Raw genomic sequence first — 7,220 nt, forward strand, 5'->3', positions numbered from 1 at the left:
AATTTTTATTTGCTTTATTGATGGATTATGTGTTGTTGGTAGTTTATATGTGTTGTTGATGGATTATTGTTTTTGTATGTATTGTGTTTCTACAGGTGTGGTTGTAGTTTTTGGAGGTTGAGTTAAAATTTGTTGTGGGTGTGTTCTTGGAGTTGATAGTTGTCTCTCACATTGGGGATTTGTTGTTGTTGTTCTTGATAAACCATTAGGACCTTGTGAAGTAACCTTTGAAACATCTACCGAACCCCCAAACACATTATGCCTCCTAAGCCAACAAAGAAGAGAAGGGGAGGAGATGTCGGTTCTTCCTCACAAATCACCCCACCCACCAATGTCACAACCTATGGCATCCAATTTGAGTCCCAAAAGAATTGGGACAACTATGAGCGGCTCTCCTCTAGAAAAATTCGACCCACAAAATTCTATCATGAGCCTACTCTAGTCACTAGTAGAAAAAAAGTCATTTGCAGCGCGCATAAAAGGGGCTTTTTGCAGCGTTTTTGAGCGCTGCAATTGTGATGGCTGCAAATAGTGGACTTTTATTCGCAGCGAACACAAACGCTGCAAAAAGCCATTATTAGCAGCGCACGGGGTTTCACACGCGCTGTAAAAAGTCAATTTTTTACAGCCTTTTTCCATACGTAGGCGCTGCAAAAAGAGAATACAAAGCCACATTTCTAAAACTATTCGCAGCATTCACTTGACAGTGCGTGCTGCAAATAGTACATTTATTTTACAAAAAAAAATCACTAAAATAATAATGCATTGTTTATTTTTTGGTAAATTAGCAAAATTTATTACCAAAAGGTAGGAACCAAGAATCCAAACAAGAAACACCATAAAAGGTTAAAGGAGTACATACCACTCCTTAACAACCAAACACTACAAAAAAAAAAGTGAAAAGCAATACATCAGCCTGACAGTACACAACAACAGCAGAACAACGCATTCCCGCATACCTGACTGCTACCCCAGCCCACTCCCTGCGGAACAGACTGCAGATCAGGGGTACAACCCACACCCAACTCTCCTGGCAGCAGCACCTGCAGAAGCTGAGTAGACTGCAACCAGCACCAAAACGGCCTCAACAGCAGCCAAAAATTGCAGGAACAAGCAGATGCAGCACCAACAACATCAACCAGCCTCTAACCTTCCTATGATATAAAATACTATCCATGAACATCATCATCAAATCGAAAAAATTTGGAAGCAAAGTTATTGCAGACAGAAAAAAATCAAATGAGAAAGCAGAATTTTCCATAACTAAGCATCTGTCTTATTATTAAGAAGCAGTTGCCTTATTAAGCTATTCTTGATCGAAATTGATTTTTATCGATTAAAACTGATTTTTAACGTTTATAAGTGACTTTAATAAGTTGAAGAGATAGTGCCATAGAGGACTTACAAGATATGCCTTGAAAGCAGATCAAATATCTTAATGACAGCCAAGTTTTGAATAGCTCTCCGTAATTTCATAACGAAGATATCAGGGCTGCTTCCACGGCAGCCTCAGCAGTCGCGGGAGTGGCCCAGCAACATTCAATGCAGATGTTCTCTGTTCTTCTTTGGCTTCACTTAGTGACTTTTCTTTTAACGAATATGTTGTTGATGTCGCAGGGAGTTGTTTGAACCTTAACCTATCAAATATCCAACTCAACTCGTTGTTTTTCCTTGCAAAAATTAGCAATTTAATTAATTACCATAACGATAATATGACAATAGAATTCATGATATGCAACTACAATGTTCAAGGAATTGTCAAGTTTAATTAAGACTTGTTTCTTTAACAATCTCAAGCAATATGCAGAAATCCAATTACCAGAGCATCAATTGAATCATGCAGAGTAGTTTCTAGAGTAAACAATTAAACAGGTTTGAACATTGAAGCACAAAAGATAGACAGTTTTGCAGACATGGACTAACATGTTGGCTAGAATTCTACATGAAAGACGCATATAATACTCTATCCCAGCACTGTGAACTAGTACTCTTCTAACACAAATCAAAAAAAGTAAAGGAAAAATATTTGACTCCGAATAATTGCAGGATTGAGCGAACAATAAAAAGTCAAATTGGATTTTCCTCTTGCCTACAAACTTTGATTTCTACCTATTATGTAACTGGTCTTGTCTCTTTCAAATCCAGAAGTAAACAACATGTTAATCCAGTATCAAATAAGCAGATAATACAGCTGAACAATTTTAGCTATATTTAAGGGACTGTTAAGGATAAATAAGCATAAGCAGCAAAACAATGTTTGTCTATTGACCTGTTTATCCCAAGATTCTCAACCATAGTTTTTTTCATATCTCTCCAAAGTCCAAACCAATAATACCAACATCAAATTAAACAACGTTTTTACTTCATGAAAGATGTTGTCATCCAAGTGCAAACCCAGTTCTTGTTAACAAAAAGAAAACTAATTCTAATGGAATGATCAGAGACTAAAATGAGAGAAAAAAAGGAAAATCACAAACAACAAAACGAATGATTTCAGTGCCCATACCAAAAAAAATATTGACTAACATTACCGTCAATTTCATCACATTAATTTACTAACTACTCCATATATTATTGTAATATATTACAAATTTGTACTCCATACAATTTATCGCTCTAACTTAAACGGCTAAATAATACTCCATAAATAATGCGGTCAAAATTGATGAATAAAGTATTGAACTGAACAGAACAAATCATTTCTTACCTTATAGAAATCATGCTCCAAATGCACAATTCTACAATTTTCATTAACCCTAAAACATAAATAATAAAATTGGAATTGATATCAGTGAATAGAAAAGAAAGAAAAAGAAAAATTAGGCAGAGTAGATCTACCTGGTTTAATTTGTCAGACACGAACATAAAGTCACAATATCATAGTGAAGTAAATTCAATTGCTGCAATTGAACAATAAAAAAACCATATCAATGATTAACAGATCAACACAAATTCGTCTACAATAAACCGAAAATCTGACCTCTGGAAAAGGAAATAAAGAAATTTGATGATGACATAGAATAACTAGATACTTCGTATATGTCTTACCTTGCAACTTCAGCCCTCCTTTTGGCTTGCTCAGCAATTTCAGAGAGTTCCCTATAACTGTTCTTCTCATTGAATAAAGTGGTGGTTTCCGCAGGTTGGAGACCATGCATGGTTCGTTGAGTAGTCGCCCACTGCGCTTCTCTCTCTTCTGTTCCGTAGTCCTTCTTTGTGGTAAAAGCAGGCTAATTAAGGAAGACAAAGAACAAACCAGTTAAATCAGTTGCAAAACAAAACCAGCAGAACTGCAGAAGAGACTGACTAGAACTGTTTCTCTACTTCAGCAACAATATAATCAAGGGGAATATAAGTTACCAGGCTGAAAAGCCAAACAACACCTGCTCGTCCCCATCCCATTGCTTCGATCCTTGCAAACTTGAAACTCGCATACACATCTATCAAAGTTGCTACCTGTACAGATTATTAGCATATAACTACATTATGTCTCGTGCACGCACGAATATTATAAATTGACCATTGAAACATTTTTTTTCATAAAATATTTGATTAATGAAGGAATTGTGAAAAAATAGATTAATACGGGGTACAAAAGATTTGGACTGGTTTTCAAAAGGTTAATAAGACCAACAGCAACCCGGGGCGTTCGATAAAGGACCAGCTTCGAGACCTTGTGACAAAAATAAGGGCCTGGCTAATAACACTCACTTGCAGGTACAAGGCTGACATCATCTGTCCGTGAGTCAGTGGACTTACATGAAAATGTTTCTTACTTAAAGTAAATTGAAGGGTGATTGATGTTTTTTACCACGAAGAAGGTAGTGTCTGACATGAGCCAGAAGAATAATACTGTCATTAGTGCTTGGTAGCCTCCCAAAACAACACCAGTGGCGAATATCTCTTTCAACTTCCAGCTATCTGGTAGTTTAGTGGGGATGGCACTACTCTGTCCTTTGAAATTGTCGTAATTGTTCCTAGACAAATATACCAAAAACGAGAAATCAATGAGATTCTACTTATATAATACTAATGAATCATTCACATTTTGCTGAATTGATTTGATGGTGTGTAATAGTTATGTTGTTGTTCTTACCATCGTTAAGAATCGCTATGATTTGAACCACAAATGGTGAGAAGTCGAATTTCCAAATCAAAGCAATGAACATAAAGCCAAACTGCAACGTAGAAAGGACAAGGAGATTGTTACTATTTCGTCCAACAAACAGCTAGACCGCACAAATTAGAAGGACACTTATTTCTAACTAGTCCCTAGGAACAACAGCAACACAAACTAAACCAACAGATCCTTTTTGCCAAAAAGACATCAAAGAGAAGATTAGCAGACATAGCTACAAGCTACCAATTAATGGGCTGAAAATCTAGTAATGCAAATTCAACATGCAAGAAACATATTCTGGAGCATTTACTAGAACGATTTCACATGAACAACACTATGTCAAACAAACCCACTTTAAAAAGAAAGTTGCAAAGTAATAACTCTGTTTTTCTTCCAAAGGGAAAAGAGGGAAAAAGGAGTTTGTTTGTTGTAAACCTCAAACAATGTAGCTAACTATATATATAAACTAACAGATTCAATTTGATCTCATACACGGATGCAATGGCATTTCTAACTCACCTTCTCTCATCTTCCAAAGAAAAGGACAAGTACGCTAAGAATAGGATGTGGAATGAGTTGTGAAAGTCATCTATAGATGACAACAACAATGTAAGTCATTGCTGTTAATCTGTTATGGACCAGTTGACGTTCTCTGCTCTTCAACTCTACTCGTTGTTTTTCCTTGCAAAAATTAACAATTTTTAATTACCATAACGATGATATGACAATAGAATTCATGATATGCAACTACAATGTTCAAGGAATTGTCAAGTTTAATTCAGACTTGTTTCTTTAACAATCTCAAGCAATAAACAGAAATCCAATTACTAGAGCAATACTCAAGGAACATGTAAGTATTTTTGCTTAGTCCAGTCCAATATGTTTTTTTTTGAGTACCTGTAGTTCAATAGATTTAAATCAAATTTTTTAACATTAATTATTTCACTTATACTATAACCAGAATGTATTTATGCCCTTGTATATAATTTTATATCCAAAAAGCTAGCAAACTGCTATACCCATCCGTTCTACAGAATATACTAACCTGCGCTGGTCTTTGCTACTACAATATGCTATCTATCTGCTATTTGCTAAAAAGGATCAGCTATCAGCCATATTTTGCCTAAATATACAAGAAAATTGGATAAATTAAGCGAATTCCTAATCTCACCTCCCCCCCTTCCTTTCCTCTTAAAAGAACCTCTTTTCGTTCTAGATTCCTGAGCTTGTGGTCAAAGACACTAGTGAGAAGGAGGGAGAATGAATCCCAATCCAGATTCAACACCATACTAAGGGAACATGTAAGTATTCCCCCAAATTTTAGGGTTCCTCCTCAATCTCTTCAATGAAGGATCGGAGCACAAGCATCATGTTTCAAAACCCTGAACCAATTTGGCCACAAGTTTAACAAAATCTACCTAAACAAAATAAAACAACAAATCAAACCCTAAAAACACCCGAATTAGTGTCACAATCAACAAAGCCATCCAAACTTACTTCAAATTAACAAATCAAACGAAGAACAATAAAATAATTCACAAATCAAACGGAGAAAATAAATCAACCCTAAAACATCGAGTGACTTACACAAAAATCAACCAAATAAAATTGAGTGAATTACACAAATATAAAACAAATAAAATCGAGTGAATTCCACAAGCCCGAAACAATTCGGCCACAAAATTCAACAAAATTGACATGAATAACATCAAAAAACAACAAAATTAACCCTAAAATGACCCAAATCAGTCTCTCAGTCAACAAAACCACCCAAAATTTCATCAATCAAATGGAGAACAATAAATCAACCCAGAAAACAATCAAATCACCAAAACATCAACAATCAAACAAATTCCAAGAAAAAATAGAGATTTAGAATCGAATACATACCGTAAATACAATAACGAAGGTTGAACATCGAGCCGCAGAAGGTTGTACTCCTTCTCTCTCTTCCGCCCTCTTTTCATCTCTATGTAGACCACGATTGAAAATATTAAGAGATCTTTGGAGGAATTTTTGAAAGAGAGATTCACAATCAGATTTACAAAGAAAGAGGAAAAAATGCTGGTTAGGGTTTTTGCCATGGAACAGATCAAAGATGATAAGGGCTGCGATTTGAAATTTGCGTAGCGGAATTGATTATTAGGGCTGCGATTTTTTTTTTTGAATTGTAGATCTACATGGATAATTTAGAGGTGATGAGCAACCTTTGTTTCAACGATGGAGGAAGGGAAAGGCTGTGAAGGCTTGTATTGCAGCTTGTAGTGAAGGGGCGAAGTTGCAATTAATCAACTAATCGCATCTTGTGACACCTGTACGCGCTGCGATTTCTTGTAAAAAAAAAAAAAAATTAATTGCAACGCGTTATGAATTAAAAATGCTGCGAGTAGCTCATTTAACTCTTGACCCGCGTTGACCAAAGTCAATTTGCAACGACTACAACTTGCATGAGTTGCAATTGATGGGTTGCAAATGACAATTTCTCTACTAGTGAGTTTCACTTGGGCTTAAGGAAGAAGTGATGCTATTGGTTGATAACTTTGGATTGAAGGAGTTCATAAAGCTAAATTGCGAGACCTATCCTAGGCTCACTTTAGAATTCCTATCCTCTATAGAGACAACTTCAACGGATGATGGGTTGCAAGTCCATTTCCGGCTTTTCAATGAATCACATGAGTTGAGCTCCACCGACTTGGGTGCACTATTTTGTTTCCCCCAAGATGGTGAATCCCACACCAACTTAGCCACCACTCTAGTAGCCAATGGGTTTTCCTATAATGAGAGCGATTGGTGGAGCCAAATAACCGAGCATGCCCACTTCCAAACAAACCAATCCAAGGCATCGGAAATCATTCACCTAGCCCTCCGATATTTCTCTCGAATGCTTGCCTATTCCATGTTTTTCAAGGCAAGTTTAGGAGCCATGATTAAGGATGAGGTTGCTAGTCTATGGTTGGCCGACAAACCAAGGCCACATTTCCGCTACGATTGTGTAGCATCCTTCATCAACCGATGCTTGGGAACTAGGGATGGGACCGTGAAGGGAGAAATCCACATGGGAGCCATGGTCACCCTTATTGCCAAGAGGATGAACAAAGGG

At 36.6% G+C, this 7,220-nt stretch overlaps 1 long non-coding RNA gene across 5 annotated transcripts; it reads right to left on the bottom strand.

The window, feature by feature from the left end:
- Positions 1 to 743: 743 nt before the first annotated feature.
- LOC110779594 (uncharacterized) lies at positions 744 to 6,396 on the bottom strand. Of its 5 annotated transcripts, XR_008926036.1 has the most exons (10): positions 6,011 to 6,395; positions 4,640 to 4,801; positions 4,097 to 4,178; positions 3,587 to 3,977; positions 3,361 to 3,456; positions 3,049 to 3,230; positions 2,839 to 2,900; positions 2,708 to 2,756; positions 1,406 to 1,670; positions 748 to 1,154 (listed from the first exon to the last, which is right to left on the bottom strand). It is a non-coding gene; the product is annotated as an uncharacterized lncRNA (long non-coding RNA). The 5 variants fall into 5 exon arrangements; XR_008926038.1 differs by having other exon boundaries at positions 744 to 1,169; positions 3,361 to 3,977; positions 6,011 to 6,396; XR_008926039.1 differs by having other exon boundaries at positions 745 to 1,150; positions 3,361 to 3,977; positions 6,011 to 6,396.
- Between the last annotated feature and the right edge of the window lie 824 nt (positions 6,397 to 7,220).

The sequence above is a fragment of the Spinacia oleracea genome, chromosome 1, assembly GCF_020520425.1.
Source record: "Spinacia oleracea cultivar Varoflay chromosome 1, BTI_SOV_V1, whole genome shotgun sequence".
Classification (NCBI taxonomy): Eukaryota; Viridiplantae; Streptophyta; class Magnoliopsida; order Caryophyllales; family Amaranthaceae; genus Spinacia; species Spinacia oleracea.